We start from the raw sequence: 23,428 nt of genomic DNA on the forward strand, positions 1-23,428 counted from the left end.
GACTGAAGAATAATTCAATTAAAAGTTGAGTTTTGTAGACACCTGTTGCAGGATGGATGAGGTAATGCATAGACTCTTTTACCCTCATTTGCAGGACTATCCTGAAGCAAAATAAGCAGTTACAAGTTTGTCTTAGGTGACTTCTGATTTCCTACTTCAGTGTTTTTTTGTTTTTGGCCAATGTTGAATCATTTGCAGCCCCCATTTCTCTACGGATTTTTTTTCCAAAGTAGATATTAATTAGGACCCAGTTTCCTTTAAGGTATAGAATTAGAACTGAACTGGAATTTATTTGGAACCCAAAGCCACCTCGCCTACCTATAAAATCACTGCTTTGGACATTGTACCATCAAATTGTCATAAGAAATGGGATTAAAACTCAAAAATTGAACAACACACTTAAAGTTGCTATGCTAAGAATTGCCAGATCCAAAGGTACAAACTTAAATCCTGTTTCTCAAATTTGGGAATATGTTGTTACATTATTTTGCCTGAATAAGTCTTTGGGTAATATTTCAGAGTTCCAGGCTCTATTTGGTTTGCCCTCAAATAATATGTATGACAGTAGATAAATTGTGAACACTCTGCAGTCTGACTATTCAGTTTTCATCGCTGCTTTGACATTTGCTAGTTATGTGAACTTGGGAAAATTTTACTCAATCTCACCACACCTCAATTTATCAAACAAGAAAATTTGCACAAAACATAATATCCTCTCAAGGGTTACTAACAGAATTATTAAGTATCTTACATAAAAGGAGCACATGCCTGGTACATAGCAATCACCTCAAAATCATGAGTTTATATAATTTATTGATCTGTAGGCTAAGAAATTATAGACAGATACATTGATCATTAGAATTAAGAAAATGTCTTCTAACTGCTGTAACTCCAGAATTTCACCCAGCCCAGTCACTGAGTCACTGACGCAAAAGAGAAACTACAGCTCTTAATGGAATAAATGAATTAAGTAATGAAATTACTGTCTTGTCCAGGTGAATTGCTTGTGGAAAATAGCAATAAAATTGTATGGTAATTTGAATGATTCCTTGGCATGAATCTATTCCAGATGTTTGAAACATATGGCTGTTCAATAAATATACTTTAAAAGGCTGAAGCCTATGTTTTCCATGAGGAGTCAGGAGTCTTTCAACATGAGTATTCCATTATTAACTCTAACTTTCACCTTCACCTGCTAAAACCACCTATCAGGGAAAAAATGAGATTGTTTTCAATTTTCATTGAATTTTACCCATTTCAACTGTGTAAAATAGACCTGGTTACATCTAAATTCTAAGAATAATTTTTATGATGCTAGTTAATAACACTTTCCTAAGACTTGCACTTTAACAGTAACGGAGCATCAGTGCCTGCAGGTATAGTGTCCTGACAGATTAAATGATCATGGTAAGTCCAAAATCAAGATGTCCGCACTGTTGGTTCCCTCTGGTCTGTGGGCAAGAATCTATTCCATGCCTCTCTTTTACCGTCTGGTGGCCCCCAGTGTTCCTTGTTTTGTAGATATTATTCTCCCTGTGCAGTCACATCATCCTCCTTCTCTATGTGTCTCTGTGTCCAAATTTGCCCTTTTAATAAGGACACCTGTTATATTTGCTTGGAACTCACTCTGGTAATAGAATTTTAACTGAATTACCTCTTTAAAAACCTTATCTCCAAATACAGTCACAGTCTAAGGTACCAGGAGTTAGGACTCTAACATGTCTTTTTTTGGAGGGACACAATTTAAACCATAGCATACCTCTTCTTGGTATTGTGAGAGCATTTTTTACTTCTGTAAAAATAAATAAAGTGAGGGAACATGTAGTTAAACTTGAAGTGCAAAAATGGTACTATAACATACAATTCAATTTATAAAATATGTATTAAAATAATGTCCACAGTTGTTGCTTTAATGCTATGGCACACATCCTCCATAGCTGCGCAGAAAAACAAAAAGTCTTCAAATTGTTTAGCAACTTTAAATTAACTTTAATGACAATATACTAAGGAGAAAAATAAAATTCTCATTGGCACATTAAATATTTAATTACAACACTTACTATAAGACCAGTTTTAACACATACATCCATATACTAAAGCATATTTGACTCATAAATATAACACTATTAAAATTTTAGAACTCTTCATTTTCCCAAATGACCTGTTTATTTATATAAAAAAGCACTACTTTCTCAAACAGACTGTGTAAGTACTGATTCACCAAAACATGAGTGGATTCCCAGCAATATTCCTTCTTCCTGGGAAATTATATTCCTTGCCTAAAAAGTTTTGATCCATTATTAGGAAGAAAAAAAAAACTTTTATTCATATTGGTGCAGTTTAAAGCTTTTGAAAAATTCAATCTAATGTATTTCCAGCAATGAGTCCTATTCTTGGAGTGCTTTTTGGGTCTCAGGCTCATAATCTTCCACATCTTGTTGTTACGTTACCCTGTGGGACGATGTTCCTTTCAAAGCATATGTAACTAGACTTCTTATCTAATAGAGTAAATAGGACATGAAAAGTCATTCAAAGGCAAAGGTATGACTTACTTTTCATCATTTTACAACCAGAAATTAATAGTTTCTTTTCATTCTGACTAGATGGCATCATTTGGATACAACTTTGAGCTTAAGCTGGAGTTTACAGCCTAGCTGATTTATGTTCAGAAAGTATGGAAGATAGTTCATAAAAAGATGGAAGGAAGGAAGGAAGGAAGGGAGGGAGGAGGAGGAGGGAGGAAGGAAGGAAGGAAGGAAGGAAGGAAGGGAAGGGAGGGAGGGAAGAAGGGAGAGAAAGAGGAAGAATGGAATGGAGGGAGGGAGGAAGAATGGAAGGAAGGGGAGAGAGAAGGACAGGGATGGAGGAGGAATGAAGGAGGGAGAGAAAAAGGAATGAAGGAAGCCAGGAGGGAGAGGGAGGGAGGAGAGAAAGGGAGAAAAATGTTCATCCCAGCCTTCCCAGAAACAACCATGAGAGTGCCCATTCTTCCCTGAAGTTGCCTCTTTAGTCTCATTTTCTCGGTAGAATACTTATTATTCATACAAAATTATTCAAATAAAAATCTGCTTTTGTCCATCACCCAAAAAGTTGCAGAGATGTACATTCGTGACAAGTGACTAAATCATTTTAGCAGTTGTTTAGCTCCAGTTGGGTTGTAGGAGATTTGATTCTCTAACCCAAGTGAAAGAACAACATGCTTCAGAAGCTGTGTCTATCCTACTTGATGCCATTTGTTATGTACATTTTTTCCAGCCCATTCCAGAAATGTTAATGATCTGGCCAGGACCATAGATGATTTTAAATAATTGTTTCAGAAACACACATGCACAGCTCACAAATGGTGGACTAAACTTTATAGTTATCACTGGATGTCATATAATCCTGCAGAAAACTTGCTCACTTAATTTTTTCTGTGTGGCAAGATTGGGATAATTTTTAACAACTTCACTAATATATGTTTTACCAGAACCATCTCAAGTCTTTCTAAAATTTTAGGGTAATATAAGGGAAGATTTTGCTTCCAAAATCCTACAGATTTCAGAATATCAGCTGATATCATAATGGCAGTCTGTGTAACTTCTTAGACATCTCTCAAAAGAATAAAAAATTGACAAATTTTTAAAAAGTTTAAGCCATTTTGTCTTAAAGTATGCGTTCCAGTGCTAATTATAAGCCCAATTTACTTGGACCCACCTAACTCCTAGGACTTTGGCCACTTGCCCAATAGAGATCCATGGCTACCACCACTATAGCCTTGCTGCCTTATGCCACTGGTTCTCAAGGCCTCCTTCTAGAGAGAGTGGGGCTCTGACACAACATTCATGCTACAGGGGACACACTGGCTCAAGAGCTCAAGCTCATGACATTTGGATAGGAGGATCTGGCTTCTTCCATCACTCACAGACTCAAATGAAACTTTTCACTGAGTTATAAAGTCTAGATTTTCCAGGAGCTGCATGAGGGAAATCAATAACTCAACTTGAAAGCACAGTGGTACTAATATGCCATGAGGCAAAATTTGACCAATGAGATACAAGAAATGAAAGGAGGCTAGCAGATAAATGTATTTCCCTTGTGTTGCCAGACAAACTGATCCAATGATTGAAAGATAGTACATGACGTTTTTAAAGATGTTTCACCTGCTCCAGCAAACTGCCAGGTTTTCTTGAGAGGCCCTGGCTAACTCAATAATGAATCATATTATGTTTGCTTTGCCTATTTCCTTGCTTCACTTCCCTTTCCCCCTCACTTATATTCCTATGGTGTATTAGTCTATTTCACGCTGCTAATAAAGAAATACCCAAGACTAGGTAATTTATAAAAGGAAGAGGTTTAATGGACTCACAGTTCCACATGGCTGGGGAGGCCTCACAACCACGGCAGAAAGCAAATGAGGAGCAAAGTCATGCTTTACATGGTGGCAGGCAAGAGAGCGTGTGCAGGGAAGCTCCCCTTTATAAAACCATCAGAACTCATGAGACTTATTCACTATCATGAGAATGGCACAGAAAAATCCTGCCCCATGATTCAGATACCTCCCACCCAGGCCATCTCACAACACGTGGGGATTATTACAATTAGAGGTGAGATTTGAGTGTCAAAACAGAGCCAAACCATATCACATGGGATTATAGCTCCCAAGAATATATGCTTATATGCTTACAGCATATAAGCTTTGCAACACAGGTACTAGAGGTATTATTATATTTCCTAAATAAGGAAACAGAAGTAGCAAAAAAAAATGAAATTGAAGGTAGAAACAGAAGTAGAAAAGGTTGAAATTGAAGGTAGTAGAAGAACAAGGCGTAGAGTCTAACTCTCCAGGCTTCAACTTTGACAAACTTTTCTTTACATTATGCATCCTCTAAATATAGATGAGCAAAGAGAAGATTCAAGAAAATAAAATCAACTTCTGAGCCTTAACAATTCCATTTATTATGTAACTATAATCAAATTTACTGGAGAGCTATACAAGCTTCATTACACTTCACAGGTTGGTACTGTCTTTTCCCGTCCCATCAATTGAGAGGCCTATTAACAAGTCCATGAACATCCTCCTTTCTTATGGGCAGTATAAGGCACTATTCTTATCTGACGTAATAAAAAAGAAGACAGAAATCAGTAGGATACAGTACTTCTGAGGAAAAACATGACTTCTGCTTTTTTAAACCCTGAGTATAATAATTCACGTTAGGGCCAGGCGCGGTGGCTCAAGCCTGTAATCCCAGCACTTTGGGAGGCCGAGGTGGGCAGATCACAAGGTCAGGAGATCGAGACCACCCTGGCTAACATGGTGAAACCCCATCTTTACTAGAAATAGAAAAAAATTAGCCGGGCGTGGTGGTGGGCGCCTGTAATCCCAGCTACTCAGGAGGCTGAGGCGGGAGAATGGCGTGAACCTGGGAGGCAGGGCTTGCAGTGAGCCCAGATTGTGCCACTGTATTCTAGCCTATGCGACAGAGTGAGACTCCGTCTCAAAAAACGAAAACGAACAAACAAAATAATAATAATTTGTGTCAGAAATCAGATACCTTCTCCTTCTCCAGGATGCATAGACTTGCACCTTGTAATATAGCCTTTAATTGGAGACTTATGTCAGCAAGACTCCAGAATTAATTAGCTGAATAGGACTAATACACATTTTCTGACAGAATATTCTATAATTCATTATGCATTTTTTCTAGCTCTAACTTTGATTTCATATACAATTCGAATTAATATTTACTCTAGGCCGGGCGCGGTGGCTCACGCTTGTAATCCCAGCACTTTGGGAGGCCGAGGCGGGCAGATCACGAGGTCAGGAGATCGAGACCACGGTGAAACCCCGTCTCTACTAAAAATACAAAAAAAAAAAATTAACCAGGCGTGGTGGCGGGTGCCTGTAGTCCCAGCTACTCGGAGAGGCTGAGGCAGGAGAATGGCGTGAACCCAGGAGGCGGAGCTTGCAGTGAGCCGAGATTGCGCCACTGCACTCCAGCCTGGGCTACAGAGCAAGACTCTGTCTCAAAAAAAAAAAAAATATATATATATATATTTACTCTAAATTCACTGTAATATATACTGTAAACGTTTTTCCTGCCCAGATTCCCTGTGCTTGATTCTGATTTAAATGTGTTATTGTGTTTTAGTACTCAATCCTATTGCAATGTTTAAAGAGTATTCCTCAGATACATCACCATGATTTTATTTTAGATACATTCAACATTAAGGAAGAAGAAATGTCTTCTAGAGTTCACTGCTTTGTCTGCTAATTCATAGCCATTTATATTACTGCCTGTTAATTATTTATTGGCTGTGCATAACAGTTTGAATTTTTTTTCAATCAGATACAGCCTGAACAAATGGCCAATATAAACTGAGCCCCTATTATGTGTCCAGCATAGCATTTGGTGTGAGTCACAAAAAACCTTATAAAGAACATAAAGCTTCAGTACTCGAAACAAACACATGTGAAGCCATAGCAAAAATAAATACATGTATTCAAATGCTAAATGTGGTAACAGACTTATTTTCTTATCTTAATATTGAATATTAATAATTATTTTCTGTCATTGCTGGATAACCCCATTGAGACTGAACTCATCTATAGAGTCAAGCTAACCTTGAAGTACACTGTCTGCTTTTTGTGAAATAAGCTTTCATTTTCTGAAATTATTAGTTTTTAAACTATGTACTAAACAATTGGTATAAATAGTTCTGCAAAATCTTTATCTAATACAGTGTTCTTTATAACCTTATGATCTCAATTGTTGATAGGTAATTCATATTTTTATAAACATTCTGGAAATATCCTGGGAACAAAAGTGTGCTGATATGAATACGAATTTCTCATGAAAACAATGTTATAATGTTTTCTTAAGTATATAAACTACATCAAAATAATAGTATGATGATGATAATGATGATAATCCCAAGAACATTTTATTTTGTATTTTGTACTTTTTTCTTTTTACTTTGGACATTATCCAAAGCCAGGTCATCTTTGTGGCCTTTACTTAGAGACTTTTTGTTTGGTTGCTTTGTCAGTTTTGGTTTTTAATTGGTGGTGATAATGTATAATAGCACTTCTCCCAAAAGTTTCCAGGTCAATGCTCAATGTCAATATATGTTACTGATTTAACAACATCTAGAATCCTGTTACAGTCAATTAAAAAGTATTCTCCAAGAATATTTTTGGGTCTTTACCGCAAATAAGAACTGTGATGATTAATTTTATGTGTCAATTTGACTGAACCACAGGCTGTCCAGATATTTGGTCAAACGTTATTCTGGGTATTTCCATAAAGTTGTTTTTGAATGTGATTAACATTTAAATTGATAGACTGAGTAAAGCAGATTGTCCTCCCTAAGGTGCATGGGCCCCATCCAATCAGATCAAGGCCTAAGGAGAACAAAAAAGCTGATTCTCCCCCATGAAAGAGAGAATTCCTCCCGCCTGTTGCCTTTGTACTGGTTCTTCAGCTTTTTTCTGCCTTTTGAATTGAACTGAAACATCAGCTTTCCTTGGAGCTTGAGTCAACCAGCTTTTGAACTAGAACTACATCATTGGCTGTTCTCATTCTTAAGATTTGAACTCATACTGGAACTATACCATCATCTCTCTTCGATTTCAAGCTTACAAATTCACCCTGCAGCTCTTGGAACTTGCCAGCTTCCCTAATTGCATGAGCACTGATATATATATATATATTTCTCTCTATATATAAATATATATAAATATACAGAGAAATATAAATATAGAGAACTATATATTTCTCCCCATGTAAAAATATAGAGAAATATAAATATATAGAGAAATATATATTTCTCTATATATTTATATTATATTATATAATATAATATAAATATATTTATATTATATTATATAATATAATATATTTATATTATATAATATAATATAAATATATTTATATTATATAAATATAAATATATTTATATTTTAACATTTAATAAAATATAAATAAATATATTTTGATATTTCTACATTTAAATTTCTACTATAGAAGTATAGACATATAAATATATTTCTATATAATATAGAATATTTTTATATTTGTATTAAAATTAAAACATAATATAAAAAATATATAGAGAGAAATGTATCTATGAGAGAGAGGGGAAGATTTATTAGGAATTAATGTACAGGAATATACATAATATAAATAAATGTTTTTCTGGAGAACGCTGATTAATGCACTATCCTTTGGCTCCACTCTGAATAGACATCACAGTAAGTTTATTTCTAAAACACATTCTAGCTAGGTTTCATCAAATATTGCAAGACAATTTTTTTCTCAATTGTCATTTAAAGCATATAAATCTATGTTTAACTGACAATACATAATTAGTTTATAATTGATACTGGAAAGCTAATTTCAAGTCAGATTCTTTGCATGAGTAAAGCATAAAATTATTCAAAATGTTTTGCTTCCTCATACTTTACCTAGTGATATGACAGAGAGATGTTTCAAATGTGCTTAGAATTGTTTAAAAAATTATTTTTATCTCACTCTTTATGTTATACAAGTATACTTAATTTAAAAACATATTTTTACAATTAAAATATTTATTTTTAAAATTTTTATTAAGTATAAAAAATATTGTGTATCCCCCAAATCAGAATGTATAGCTATGTGCAATATGATCACAGTATGACTTTCATCAGCAATCACATCTCTCAGCCTCTAAATGTCAAATTATAATTGGCATTTAAGAAAATTGCTTCAGGATATATATCACATATCTTTTTAAATACCAGTTGGTATTTTCAGCTATTATTTCATTACTACTAAATTGAGTACTAGTGTCCAATTAGACATTAATTACAAGTCTAAATATGGCTAATGTTCTAACCAGGATGTCACTAGGCATTTTAATTTTACTAAATTAAATGCAACGAAATTCAACTTTGCAGATTTCACAATTCAAACACTCTTTTAATTATAAAGGTTTATTTGCAAGGGATAGAACAAATGCTCTCTAACCTTAAAACTCTGGTGAAATTAAACATGATATTAAGTGGAATATCACAGGAGTTTAAATAGGAAAAGATTGCTAGCGATCCTGAAAGAAACCTCCCACAAAACCCCACAAAACTTTATCATAGTTGACCCAGCCCCTGCTTCAATGACTCCCCCAATAAAGGGTTCTAACTGTTGCAAATGTCTTCCTTTTATTGAACACAATATTGTCACTGTAATTTCAACCTTTAATTTTATTCCTGCCATTTGGAGCACAGTAGAATAAATTTATTATTCCTTTCAAATATTTGATGACAGCTAGTCTATTATTCCCCTGCCTTACTTTCTCTAGGGTAGCTGGATATATTGCAGTACACCTTCATCATTTTCGTTGCTCTCTCTTGAGCAATCAACATTCTTCTTAAAATAGGGACCTCTGCTATAGGAATGACATATCTCCAAAGCCCTCTCAATTCACAATCTTCTTATAAATGTAACAAACTACATCCTCTGAAAAACTGTCAGAAACTCTATAAAGGTAGAAGGTGGCTTTGGGTATTTCTGTTATACCAAAATAGCTTTCAATTTTTTTAAAAAAAGTTAATTGTTTCAGGGACTTCTAACTTGTAGGTAACAAATAAGATGCTGTAAAACAATCCTAGTCTCAAAATTTCAGTATATATATTAAAACAATTAAATGAGCATTTAAATAAGAACGAATAGGAAATTGACAAACATAGGACAGTAATTTACTATTGTCCTCTTCAATCCACAGGTAAACTGTCCAGGAAATGGACAGTTTATCATGTCTTACACAGTCTCATTACCTTCTTTTATTTAAACATATCTTTATGTTAACAATTTCACATAAAGAAATATTTTTGTTTTTTTAATTTCTGATGCTTGAGTTCTGTTAATAGTTCTTCTCATATCCAATATATACTCCCTATATATATACTATATGTACTATAATATATACTATTACAGTTTTTTCAAGTAGGCTAAATAAATGGCATAATTGCTGAGATGCTTTTTAAGTGAAAAAGTCTTTCAGTTACTTTGTAATCTTAAACACAATTTTGTTAAATGTAATATCCTCTGGTCACAGGCAATCAGATTAAAGAAAATATTAATATACTCATGAATATACTCATTAGTTAAAAACAAGGGAAACAAGTCATTAAAACAAGGTCTCCTGCTATGAAAGGAACTTACAGGGAGAAGTACAACATTCAAGACATCTCTATATTCTAAAGGATGTTTCTTAATCAAGTTTAAACATTATTATAATTACAAAATGTGATGAATTGAAATCAGAAAAGGTTTATTTGATAAAAAACATAAATATGACATTCAAAATTAAATTTAAGGTAATGAATATCTAGATTATTTTCTGTAGAAACTCAGAAAATAAAAATGAATATGAAGTATAAAATAGAAATGGAGTAAAGAACCAATAAATTCAACCTACAGATATATTTGAGAAGAAGGGAAAGAACAGATAAGGAAACAATATCTAAAAGTAATATTTTGTTAACCTTTTTTAATCTGAATAAAAGGGTCACTTCTATAAGCCAAGTAGTAATGGAGGCTCATAAGAAATATTTCTTACTGAAATATTTTAATTTCAAGATTAGGGAAGTAAATCATACAAGTACAAAGAATTAAAAAAAAGGAATACTGAGAAAAAAATCCACAACTGACATGACAAGGCAAAACAATCAGACTGTACCACTGCTGTAAGATTTTGAGGGAAACAAACAAAAAATTGGGAACTAAAATGTCTCCATCCAATTATGTCATTACTCACTTGCAAAAAAAACAACAATGAGACAGCATATTATTTTTATATCTTCTCTTCCAAATTGCTCAACAGTGCTATTTCCCAGGGCTTACTACTCAAACCCCTGTTCTCTGACATGCTTATGAAATCTAAGAGCTCTGTTTCTACTGGGAATCCTTCTTTCCATTTTCCCTGCCTTTCATAAAACTCATTGAAGCATTCATCACAACATACTGATTATATCCTATTCTGCTCTAATTAGTTGAACTCTAATCTGAGGAAAATGCCCTTTTCCTAAATCTAGAAATTATTACATGGTGTATGTTATGGCTTGGCTGTATCCATAAAAACTCACATTAAAATTTAATCCACTATGTGGCAGCATTGAGAGATAGGGTCTTTAAGAAGTGATTGGCACAACAGCTCTGCTCTCATGGATGGATTAATTCATTCATAGATTAATGAGTTGTCATGGGAGTGGAACTGCTGGCATTACAGGAAGAGAAAGAGAGATCTGAGCTAGCACATTAGCATGCCCAGCCTCCTTGCCATGTGATGTCCTGTGTCACCTCAGGACCCTACAGAGCCCCCATGAGCAAGAAGGCTCTCACTAGATGCAACCCCTTGACCCTGGACTTCTCAGCCTCCAAAGTGTAATAAAGAGATTCTTTTTCTTGATAAAGTACCCAGTTACAGGCTTTCTGTTATAAGCAACAACAAAAACTAAGATAGTGCATTAAAAAGAAGAAAACATATTATTGCTCCCTAGATTCTTCCTTGAATGATACATGTCAAGTTCCATAGTTTCTTAAGAAACCATTCCCAAAGATGATGGCTGTTAATGGAAGGTATGCAATGCCTAGGAATGCCTTTTATCTTTTTTGTCTTCCTCATCCCTGTAAAATCCACCACAAATAAGCACAAAATCTGTGGTTTTGTTTTTGGTTTGTTTTGTTTTACAATGTAATTTCAGCTACAAGAAAAATTCTCTATCCACCCATATCAACCCTCAGCTGTTTCTCCAGCCTTTTCTATTTAGAAATTTTAGGGCTACTACTCGTGGCATCTAACAAATTCTATACTTTCAAGGATGGCTGATGTAGCCCAGAGCTAAATGTTGCTATGGCAGTGAAATGATTATTATATCCACATAGCAAATAACGGGGGAATACCTATTTTTTACCAACAGTTTAAAAGGAAGCCATAAAATTAAACCACTGGACTGACTGGGGTCAGGTCAGAACTCTCTAGGCCTTCTTGCCAGGTTAATGCCAGCTTCTTGTGAGGCTTCTCTGGTTGACTGCAGTAATGGTAGCAGGAGAGGGACAGAGCACTTAGTGGGGTTGGCTAGCGGAATAGAGAGTAACTGGGAGAATATGAGTTGGGATTTATTGATATATCACATGCATTTGTGGTATGTCTGCACTTGGTAATTCCATATCCAAAAAATATTATTTCACATAAATTTTAACAAAAGGGTATTTGCAATTGCTTATTTTACTACATCTTTTAACATACACCAGACACTTCAGGACATTTAGAAATATTAGATATATATTTTTGAAGTACTTAAAATTGTCAACTATATATGCAGTAGCGAGGAAGAATGTACACACAGAACAATAGTTATAATCTGAAAATGCCCTTTATGCATGACATGGAGCCCTTCTCTTCTGTACCTTCTCACGGCCTCTGCTTCACCTCTGCTAACATCTGCTAATGTCACTTGGAGAAGTGGTCTAGGAATCCCATTTCCAAAGGTCACTTCCAGAGGCATTTCTTTTCTTTTCAACAAAACAACATTTACAAAATGTCTGATTTTCCAATTCTGCTTTATCATATGTCTCTAACTGTATTACATAAAAAAAGACCCAGATGTAGCAAAGTCAGTTTCCTTTTACAACTTTAGGAAAAAAGTTGAGAGTAGTTATTTTGTTTGTTTCACATTATATACACAAGCCTTTCTATAAGTGGTCAGTGAATCTTCCCAAAGGAACATGGGCACTTCCTGGCGTTCCCTCATTTTTCTATCACAAAGTCAAGGTCTAGTGGAATGAAGACCTGCATTGCCTTCAGGTCTCCATGTCTCCTGGTCCTTCAGGAAGGGATGTGGTTGTCCCAGGGTCTAGAGTCAGTGGAGGACAGCCCAGGCCATGTATGGCTGCAGAGGTATGTGTGGACTGTGCTCTGTTCTCACCTGCTCCCTCCCAAATTCCAAATTATTTTCTTTTAATTTTCCAAATAGTTATTAGTTGAATGAATAAATAAAAATCACAACAACTCATTTTATAGAATTTAAAATTAGTGAGAACCTTAAATATCAAAACACATGGAATACCAATGTGAGATACAATCTCACAACTCTCAGATTAGCAGAAATTGAAAGTCTGAAAAGATCAATTATTGACAAGGATAAGAGAGGGAGATAACTTTAATATTCTATTTTAGGAAGTGCAAACTGCCATTCTCACTTAGGAAAGGAATTTGTAAACCTCTAGTAAAATTAAAAATATGTGTACTTTATAACTAGAAATTTCACTTTGATATTTGTGCCCTAAACAAGTCCTTTACACATTGAATAAAATGCCACATACAAAGATGTTCATTTTGGCAATTTCTGCTAAACCAACAAATTAGAAACAATCTCAATATCTACCAATATTTGAATGCAGAAATAAATTGTTATATATTTATACAATGGATTGCTATCTACAAAAACAATGACTGAATTAGATCTATATTTATAAATATAAAAAAATCAAAATAATCTTTCATCATTAAAACAAATTGCAAAATGATATTCAATACAAATGCTAATAACCCATTCAATATCAACTTGTATTTTAGAAAACTTACTCTGGTTAAGGTGTAGAGAAATTACGGACAAGAGAGACAGTAAGTGTATTGAAATATCACAGTAGTAATGATTTCATTGGAGGAAAGGGAGATTCAGAAAGAACGCAGAGGAAATTGCATCCATTTTAATGTTTATTTCTTTAAAAATATCTGCAATAACTATGAAAAATGGTTTTTATTTTTTAAATGTGAGTGATATTTAATTGTGTGCATATTATCCTACACTGTAATTTGCCTCCTGGAAATACAGTATTCCAATCTGACTCACAATTTTGTTTTCAACAGTTTTAATTACCTGTAGTCAACCCTGGCCCAAAAATATTAAATGGAGAATTCCAAAAATAAACAATTCATATGTTTTAAATCACACACTGCTCTGAGTAGTGTGATGAAGTCTTGCATCGTCCCTCTCTGTCTTGCCCAGGACATGAATCATCCCTCTGTCTAGCATATTCACTTTGTCTATGCTACTTACCCATTAGTCACTTAGAAGCTGTCATAGCTCTCAGATCAACTGTGGTGGTTTTGCAATGCTTTTGTTTAAGTAACCCTTATTTTACTTAATAATGGCCCCAAAGTGCAAGAATTGTGATGCTAACATATTGTTGTAATTGTCCCATTTTATTATTAATTATTGTTAAGCTACTCACCCATTAGTCACTTAGAAGCTGTCACAGTTCCCAGATGGACTATGGTGGTTTTGCAATGCTTTTGTTTAAGGAACCCTGATTTTAATAATGGCCCCAAAGTGCAAGAATCATGATGCTAATATATTGTTATAATTGTTCAATTGTATTATTAGTTATTGTTAATCTCTTACTATGTCTAATTTATAAATTAAACCTTATAAATGTGCATGTATGTATAGAAAAAAACATAGTTCACATAGGGTTTGGTACTATCCTAAGCTTTAGGCATTCACCTAAATGCCTAAAGGGTCTTGGAATATATCGCACCATTGATAAGAGAGGCACTACTCTAGTGCATTAGTGGGAAAGGACTTGCCTGTTTAATGTAGGCAGCCAACTGGTTCCTCTGATGGAATGTGACTTTTGGTCTTTGCTGAAGGTTTGATGGGTAGCAAAAATGTCCCACTATCTCTTTCTCTATTCTACATATTGAATTGAGGATGACTTTAGCTTCTGGATTCATCATTCCTGTTAGGAGACTAGACATCTTACAATAGATTCTTTAGTTTCTTTAGCAATCAATTTCCCTGTTTTGGCCTTAGGGTAAACATTGCTCTCTGAAGTCAGAAATTTTTAAGTTCTAATATGAAATTAACTTAGAAACTAATGAGAGATGTCTTATATGAAAAGCAGAACTGGTTTATTTTTAATGTTTATTTTTATCTAGTGGACAGACCTCATTTACAAGTTCAGTTTGGGTTAGGGCTTCAGGCAAATGTATTTATAAAGAAGTTTGATTATGTTCTTAGAAACTTTCTTATCATTTCACAGCCCAACTTTCTAGCTAATGAAAATATGGAGTAATTTAATGGTAAGATTCATACCCCAATTACAGAGTATAAGGAAAAGCCTACAAAAACGCTATGTCCTTCAAACAGCAATAACAGAAAACTGAAGAAATAAAATTGGAATTTTCAGACATTGTTAAAAACTGATGAGTCAATGTTTTGTTCACCAGTTTTTCAACCATGCTATGTTGGAATCATCTCTTCCTCCAAATACAATTCTACCCGCATTTCTCTGACCAAAAATAAAAAAAAAAATCAGAAATGATATTAAACCACAGTAAAGAAAGCCTTTACACTGAAGAAAACTAGTAACTATAAAATACTACATTTTAGAGATTTGAAATCTAATAATCAAACTCCTATAAGACAAATGAGGACATTGCATTTCAGGGAAGTAAAGTCATACCATCAAATCATACCGGATGGTACTGGTGTTTAGTGGTTGAACCGAGATTAGGACCTAGATCTCTTGGTTGACAGATTACAAAATAGAAAATGGACTGAGGTGGTTTGTCTGATGTTTGAACTTATAGATTGACATTTAACTTCCCTTGTGTGTTATCTCCACTTTTCTCATAACTGCAAATATAATTGCCAAGGATATGAGTTTCACAGAAGTAAAGTTAGATGGTGATCTCATTCTATTCTTACCACACAGAAATCTGACAGCACTAATGGCAAGCAAAAGAGATTCCTAAAATTGAAGTGAGTACAGGGAGTCTTTTAGGTTTAGAATACAAATTACTGAAGAGCTGGCTACAACCTATCTCAAAGTGGATTAATATTGTAGCTCCTCATTAATTGATTTCCCATAATATTTTGCGTGGAGGATGTGCTACTATCCTCTATAAATGCCCCTAATGTTTTCCATGCATGTCAGTTAGGAACTAGAAGCTAGTGCTTCAGGTTGTTTAGAACGCTCCAGGACCTCATGAAAGAATTATGATCAGGATAAGTGTATGAACAGCTTTAGAAACCAGCATAACAAAAAAGAACTGTTATAAAATCAACAAGTTTAACCTATACCACCATCTATTTTATCTTCACACCCCCGCACTTAGAATGAATCATAGGAAAGCTGGACAACGTAATTTGGGAAGTAAGCAAATATAACTGGGCCACCTCTGTTGACTTTGGTATTTTATGAATGCTTTGTTGTTGCTATTTTTATTTTGCTTATCATTTCTTCAAAACCCAAAAAATAGAAAATACATGTTACTTGTAAACATCTAGTGAACGGTTATTCTTAATATTACTATATAAAAAGATAGGTTTTTCTAAATCCATATCTCCCATTGGGTCTCAGCCCCACATCCTTATCTGGGTCAGCTCAAGTGAGAGCTCTTCAAATCTTTTTTCAACAAGTCCGTAAGTGTGGCATGCATAGGAAATATCAATAATTGGTATTTGAGGGCCGGGCATAGTAGTACATGCCTGTAATCCCAGTACTTTGGGAGGCTGAGGTGGTAGGATCACTCAAGGCCAAGACTTCAAGACCAGCCTGGGCAATACAGCAAGACCCTATCTTAAAAAAAAATTAACCACATATGGTCGTACAGGCCTCTAGACTCAGGAGGCTGAGATGGGAGGATTTCTTGAGTCTGGGAGGTTGAGGCTGTAGTGAGCTGTTTGTGCTATTGAACTCCAGCCTGGGTGACAGAATGAGAGTGTCTAAAAAAAAAAAAAAAGGTATTTGATTCCAGGCTTATTTTGCTAATTTTCTCTATCAGTTGTATAATCCCATGCTCCTCTATGAGAAGAGTGTGAGAGGCAGTGCATGTATAGGGTAGTACTTGACAGCATGGGCTATGGCATTCAAGTCTTTGAATTAAGTCCTAGGTGTCTGATTATATGTTGAGTGATCTTGGGAAAGTTATTTAAACTATCTTTATTTCCATGTTGTTAAAAGTTATATGAAAATAATAAGAAAGTTATTGTAGGGCTTAACTCACTGCATCTCAAGCAGCAAATAAATTTTGTTCCTCAAGTATCTTTTGTCAATGTTTGCACATATTTTTAGCAGTTACATATTGGGGGGATCTCTATTGCCATCTCCTGGATAACGTTACTGCTAAACATCCTACAATGCACAGAACAGCCACCCACAACAAAGAATTGTCTGGCCCATTGTTGATAGTGCTGAGATTGAAAAAGCTTGGCTTAAATGAATTAATTTATATAAAATATTCCAAATAGTGACTGACATATAGTAAGTGCTCAGTAAAGAATTAACAGGTATTGTTAGGATTATTCCATTGCTCCAAACTATTAAAATGTCGACTAAACTGCACTTCTCTTTTCCATGATCAGGTAAAACTTACCTGGATTTTCTACTTCATTGGCACCTTCTAACAACTTACGCATCTCACCTCATTTGCTATCGTTAGATAGCCCTCTTATCTTTAACACTTAGTGTTTATTTTATTCTTCCTTAGAATTAAATGTCTTACTAAACATGAAAAAAAAACATATCTTTATGAAACATTCTCAATTTGAAAAGGATCAAACTAGAGAAAGCACTAGCAGGTCAACAAAAGAAATCTCCAAAGTATTTTAAAGAAAAACTATTATATCCTTTATTAAACTAGAGGATTGAGGCCTGATATGCTACAGCTTTAAAAACTGGGGATTCAATGCATTCATGAAGAATAAGAAAGGAATGTTGAGAGATATTCCAAGAGCATGTTGAAATAACTCACCATGTGTCCATCAATAATTTTTGAATGTCAGCTACGAGACTTTTTTATACATCAGAGATATTTCTGTGATTAGGGACACCTGTAAAGGAATAATAGAGAGTATTAAACTTTTTCAATATATTTCATCTCTTTGCTTTCCATAAAACTATTCAATATCATAATCTGTCATAGGAATAACATTCCAGCAAATAAGAACACAATATAGTAGTTACTACAGTCAATTGTCTGCAAGGCTGCAGAAATGGTGGTATGATTTTCTCAGGAAATACATCATGGAATATTCCAGGAATAATCCTAATATTGATATGACTTCAATCAATTCTACAAACATTCATGTACAACAACTGTGTGACTGCTTGTATCAATTACCAGCTTTTAAAAAAGGTAAAGCATCCACATCTACTTCCAAGGCAACACTATTTTTCATCATCATGTAGGACAGAATAAAAGGAATTGAAAATTTGATCTGCATTTTGAGAGAATTAGAAATTGATTTCCTGAATATGATTGATGAAATACACTTAAATCATTAATTACATCATCACCCTTCAGCAAAACAATTACCTTAATGAATTAATGGGTGATTAAAATTTTGAAATAACCAACATGGGACCAGAGCCTAGAATCAATCTACTTAATAATGGATCTTAATTTATTTCAAAAGTAAAACATAAACAAATATTTATTTACACTTGTCAGTAAATCTGGAAAAAAAAAGAAATCAGTCAAATCCCCGTGGCTTGTAGTAATCCGTAGATACTGATTTCTACTAAACTGGAAGTTAAAAGTAGCAGTATACATAAAACAAACCTCTCAAAGTTGATTGCTCCTTTGGTGAATAGAGATACAGCACTAAAGACTTTCTACATCTTAAGTACTAGTGATCTCTCTCACCCCTTTCTTCTCTTCTTTCCACCTCTCCTCCTCCTCCTTTCTTCTCTCATCTTCTCTCCTGTTCCCTCCCCTTCTTCCTCTCCCAATTCTCTCCTTTCTTCTCCTCTCTTCTGAATCTGTTTTCCCTGAGAGAAAAAAAAAACATTAATTTTGAACACGTTGAGAATGTGTTACCAATAGGGTATGTCTATAAAGGAGTTACAAAAATATACATATATATGTGAACAATATGTGTGTGTATATATACACACAACATATATGTGTATATATTTATGTACGCATATATGTATGCATATGTATACATACACCATACATATATACCATACATTAATGTGATATAATATGCATATCATATGAATACATATATCGTATCCATGAGTGCTAATATGAATATACATGTATATATGTACATACATGTATAAATACAAATATATGCATGTATATATGTATATACACGTATAAATATAAACATATACGTGTATATTTATATATTATGCGTGTATATATACAAATCTGTACATATATACATATATACGTTGTGTGTATATACATCTACACATACATGTGTATGTGTGTATATGTGTATATACTATATATAATACACGTATTATATATGTAACATATAATGTATATATCATATTATATATGTGTAAATATCATGTGTATATAATGTATGTATGTGTTTATAATGTATATATGTGTGTATATACACACATATTGCACTCATATATGTATATTTTATAACTCCTTTATAGCCATATCCTATTGTTACCTCATTCTGAACATTTTCAAAAGTAATGCTTTTTTTTTCTTTCCATCATAGAAACTTGCCATCTCCTATATCTAGCATTCCTTTCTGTGAATTTATCTGTGAGAGATCAGTGATGCCAGCTTTGAGAACCATCTTCCAGGAGGGTTAGCTTTTATTTTTGTCAGTATCTCTTAGTCTTGTGCCATTTCTCCCCTCACTGATTTTGGCTTAGTGTCCAAGTTCCAGGTTCTGCCTGCCCATGGCACCATTATCCAAAATTTTGTATCTCAACAGCAGTGCCATTCAGGGCAACTCTACTCTTCCTGGGGCCTGTGTTTGCCCAGGCTGGCTCCTTGTGATCTGCCTCCATCTGACCTGGCCCCTTGATGGTGCTCCCATCCCCGTATGCATCTTACAACCTCAGTTTCCCTCCCAGCCCTTTGTTGCTGTTACCTGGGCCCAGGAACTCCTGTACTACTTTCTGGCCACCTAAAACCCATTTCTTTGCTCAATGACTGACTCAAAGAAACTCCAGGCTAGGTCACATTATGTATTTGTCCATTCATTTGGCTATGAGGGAGGAATCCTTGGGGAACTCTTTTATCTTTTGAGATATTAACCATGCCTCAAGAGATGGGTGCTAGTGTCTCTTAAAACTCCTGCTCTGTCATGATTCCAGAATTGGAACTTCCACCTCCAAATTTCTCCACCCTTATTTATATGCTTGGAAGGATTTTCAGTCTATTTCCTCACTTCCCAATATGTCTTGAACTCTCTCCGTCCACACTTTCCTTCCTGATACTCCACTGAAACAGCTCTCGTTAAGGTCATAATGACCTCCATTTGCCAATTATAATGTTTGAGTCTCAGTTTGCCACTTACTGAAGCCATTCACAATACTTGCCATATTCCCTTCCTGGTTGAAATAATTCTGAAGTTGGACAATACTTCTCTGATTTTTTTTTTTCTATCTCACTGAGCTCTATTTCCTTTGCTCTCTTCCATCCAGTCATTGCCCAGCCCTTGTCTTTACAGTTCTTCTTTCCACCATCCATACTCTTTCTTGGCAATCTCATCAGGCCCTATGCCTTTCAATCCCATATACACCTTATGGATTCTCAGAATTATATCATTATCTTGGACCTCTCCCTTCACCTCCAGAGGCATTTATCCAACATCCTACTGGGCTTCCCCACTTGGCAGATATATTATGTATCTCAATCCTTTTTTCTCTTTTAGCAAAATAGCAAATTTCTTTGTTTCTATAACTGAAAAATCTAGAAATAAAGTCCAGTTGCATCAGGGGTTCAAATGTATCATTAAAACAATATCTTTCCATCTCTCAGCTCTACTTTCTATGTGGCTTTCTTCTTGGGCTGGCTTTATTCATTTGGGGGAAAAGATGGCTCCCGATAGGCTCAAGCTCATATGGTTCTTAGAATGCACAATCTCAAATTTGACCTTCTGTATCAGTCTCTCATTGGTTTGACCCTAATCCATATGGAAATGTTTACTAAAGTACTGCTATTCGGGACAGACTTTACTATTATCCCAGCCTAATAGGAGAGGAATTATAATTGTGTTTGTGTTTGAATCCCTGTTATCTTCTCAATATGCAATGATAATTACAGTCCAGTTCAGACTGAAATTCCAGTCCAGAATCTCAAATTTATGAGCTGTATGACCTTTGGCATATCTAATCATTTCTCTATGCCTCAATTTTCTCAACTTAAAATTAGGATAAATAATAATGCTAATCTTACAGGGTCCGTTGTTTTTGTTGTTGTTGTTTTGAGACAGGGTCTCACTCTGTCGCCCAGGCTGGAGTACAGTGGTACGATCTCAGCTCACTACAGCCTCCACCTCCTGGATTCAAGTGATCCTCTCACTTCAGCTACCTTAATAAACATTTCCATATGGGTCAGGGTCAAACCAATCAGAAACCAATACAAAAGGTCAAATTTGAGATTGTGGGCACTAAGAACCATAAGAGCGTGTATGTATCTCAATCTTAACCTGAAGATACTTAGAAACTAGAAATCTTGACTCAGTTCATATACATGTCTCTTTTCTATTGTTCCCTGCTTCAAAAAAAAATGGCATCACTTTTGCTTCACTATCTCAGACTACTATCTTTAGTTCCACTATTGCTTTTATATCATGTGTGCAATTAATACGCAAGAGCTGTCAGGTTTTTCTTGAAAATATATCCAATATTTAATCACTCTTCAGCAGGTCCACTCCTACCATCAAATCCAAGCCCATATCATCTCCCACCCAGACAGATTTAATACATTTCAAATGGTTCTCCTCATTTTGGTTATTATCATAGTGATTTTTAAAAATCATTATTCTGATAATACTACTCCCTGATTGTTTTCTGCTATTTTAGTGACTGTTCTATTATAGTTATACTGACCTTGCTATTGTTTCTACATTGCAAACTCATCCTTATCTCAGGGCTTTTGTACGTGCTGCTTCCTTTGTCTGGAATGCTCATGTCCTGAGTTTTCTCAGGATTGACTTCACCTCTTCATTCAGGACTCCACTTAAGTGTCACCTATTCACAGAAGTCTTCCCCACATCTAAAGAGGCTTCAAATCTGTTATATTCTATTCCTTCAATTTGCCTCATGTTTTGCTAAGCAATTATGTAATAAGTACTGTGTGACATTTCACAAATTATATTGTATACATTTTACATACAAGCATGTATGTGTTTAAGCCAATACATACAAACATATACATACAAAAATTGAACATAGACATATATATGCAAATATGAACATATGTGTACACATCCATTCATATTTGAGTGTACATCTGTTTATTTGTATATATGTTTCTACTTTTCTGACTTAGATAGTAAGTTTTGTTAAAGGCAAAAACATTTCCTGTCCTGGCCAACTCCTTATTTCTATAGCCTACTTCAGTCCTGCTTCACAGTAGATAGCCAATACATATTAATAGTATAGTGAATGAATAGAGAGATAATAACCATGAAACATGATATGCAAGATAACATTAAAAACATAAAACTGGCCAGGCACGGTGGCTCATGCCTGTAATCCCAGCACTTTGGGAGGCAGAGGCAGGCGGATCATGAGGTCAAGAGATTGAAACCATCCTGGCCAACATGGTGAAATCCCGTCTCTATTAAAAATACAAAAAAAATTAGCCGGGCATGGTGGCACATGCCTGTAGTCCCAGCCATTGGGGAGGCTGAAGCAGGAGAATTGCTTGAACCCAGGAGGCAAAGTTTGCAGTGATCCAAGATCATGCCAAGGCACTCCAGGCTGGCGACAGAGCGAGACTCCGTCTTAAAAAACAAAACAAAACAAAAACCATAAAACTATATGTAATGAAGGAAGAATTAGAAGCCAAAATTATGATGGGTGATTGTAACACACACACACACACACAATTTTAAAGGTAACAGAGTTCTTTTATATTGTATGTACATGAACTAGCTTTTTATTTGTATTTTTGTTGCAGTAAAATACACAAAACAAAATTTTTAATTAGTGAAATATTTGTAATCTTTAAAATTGATAATAATAAAAGCATGAAAATTCAAACGACTTCTTAGTACAGTAGTAGGAACTAATTGAGTATTTATGTGCTAGATGTTAATACGTTCCATTTTACCTTGCTAAAAATACATTTTTTGATTTTGTTTGAAATTTTGTAAAATTGTTTCATAAACCAAAGAACAAATTAAGCTTCATTAAATTTCAAAAAGTTGATTTATGTTGTATTCTGTGTCTACAATAAAACTAATTAGCAATAAATAATAAAATTCCAAATAAAACTTAAAAATTCCCAGTAAAAATATTTAGAAGTTTAATAAAAATAACCTTCTAAGTAAATAGTTGTTATTAACAGGGCTAGTCCCAATTACAGACAATTTAGAAAACAACAAAGCTGAAAAGAAAACATCAAAATATGTACAATGCAAAATTCAAGTTTTAAAATTATGAAATGAATGAATTTCAATACACAGAAT

Source organism: Nomascus leucogenys, chromosome 14 (assembly GCF_006542625.1).
Source record: "Nomascus leucogenys isolate Asia chromosome 14, Asia_NLE_v1, whole genome shotgun sequence".
NCBI classification, from domain to species: Eukaryota; Metazoa; Chordata; class Mammalia; order Primates; family Hylobatidae; genus Nomascus; species Nomascus leucogenys.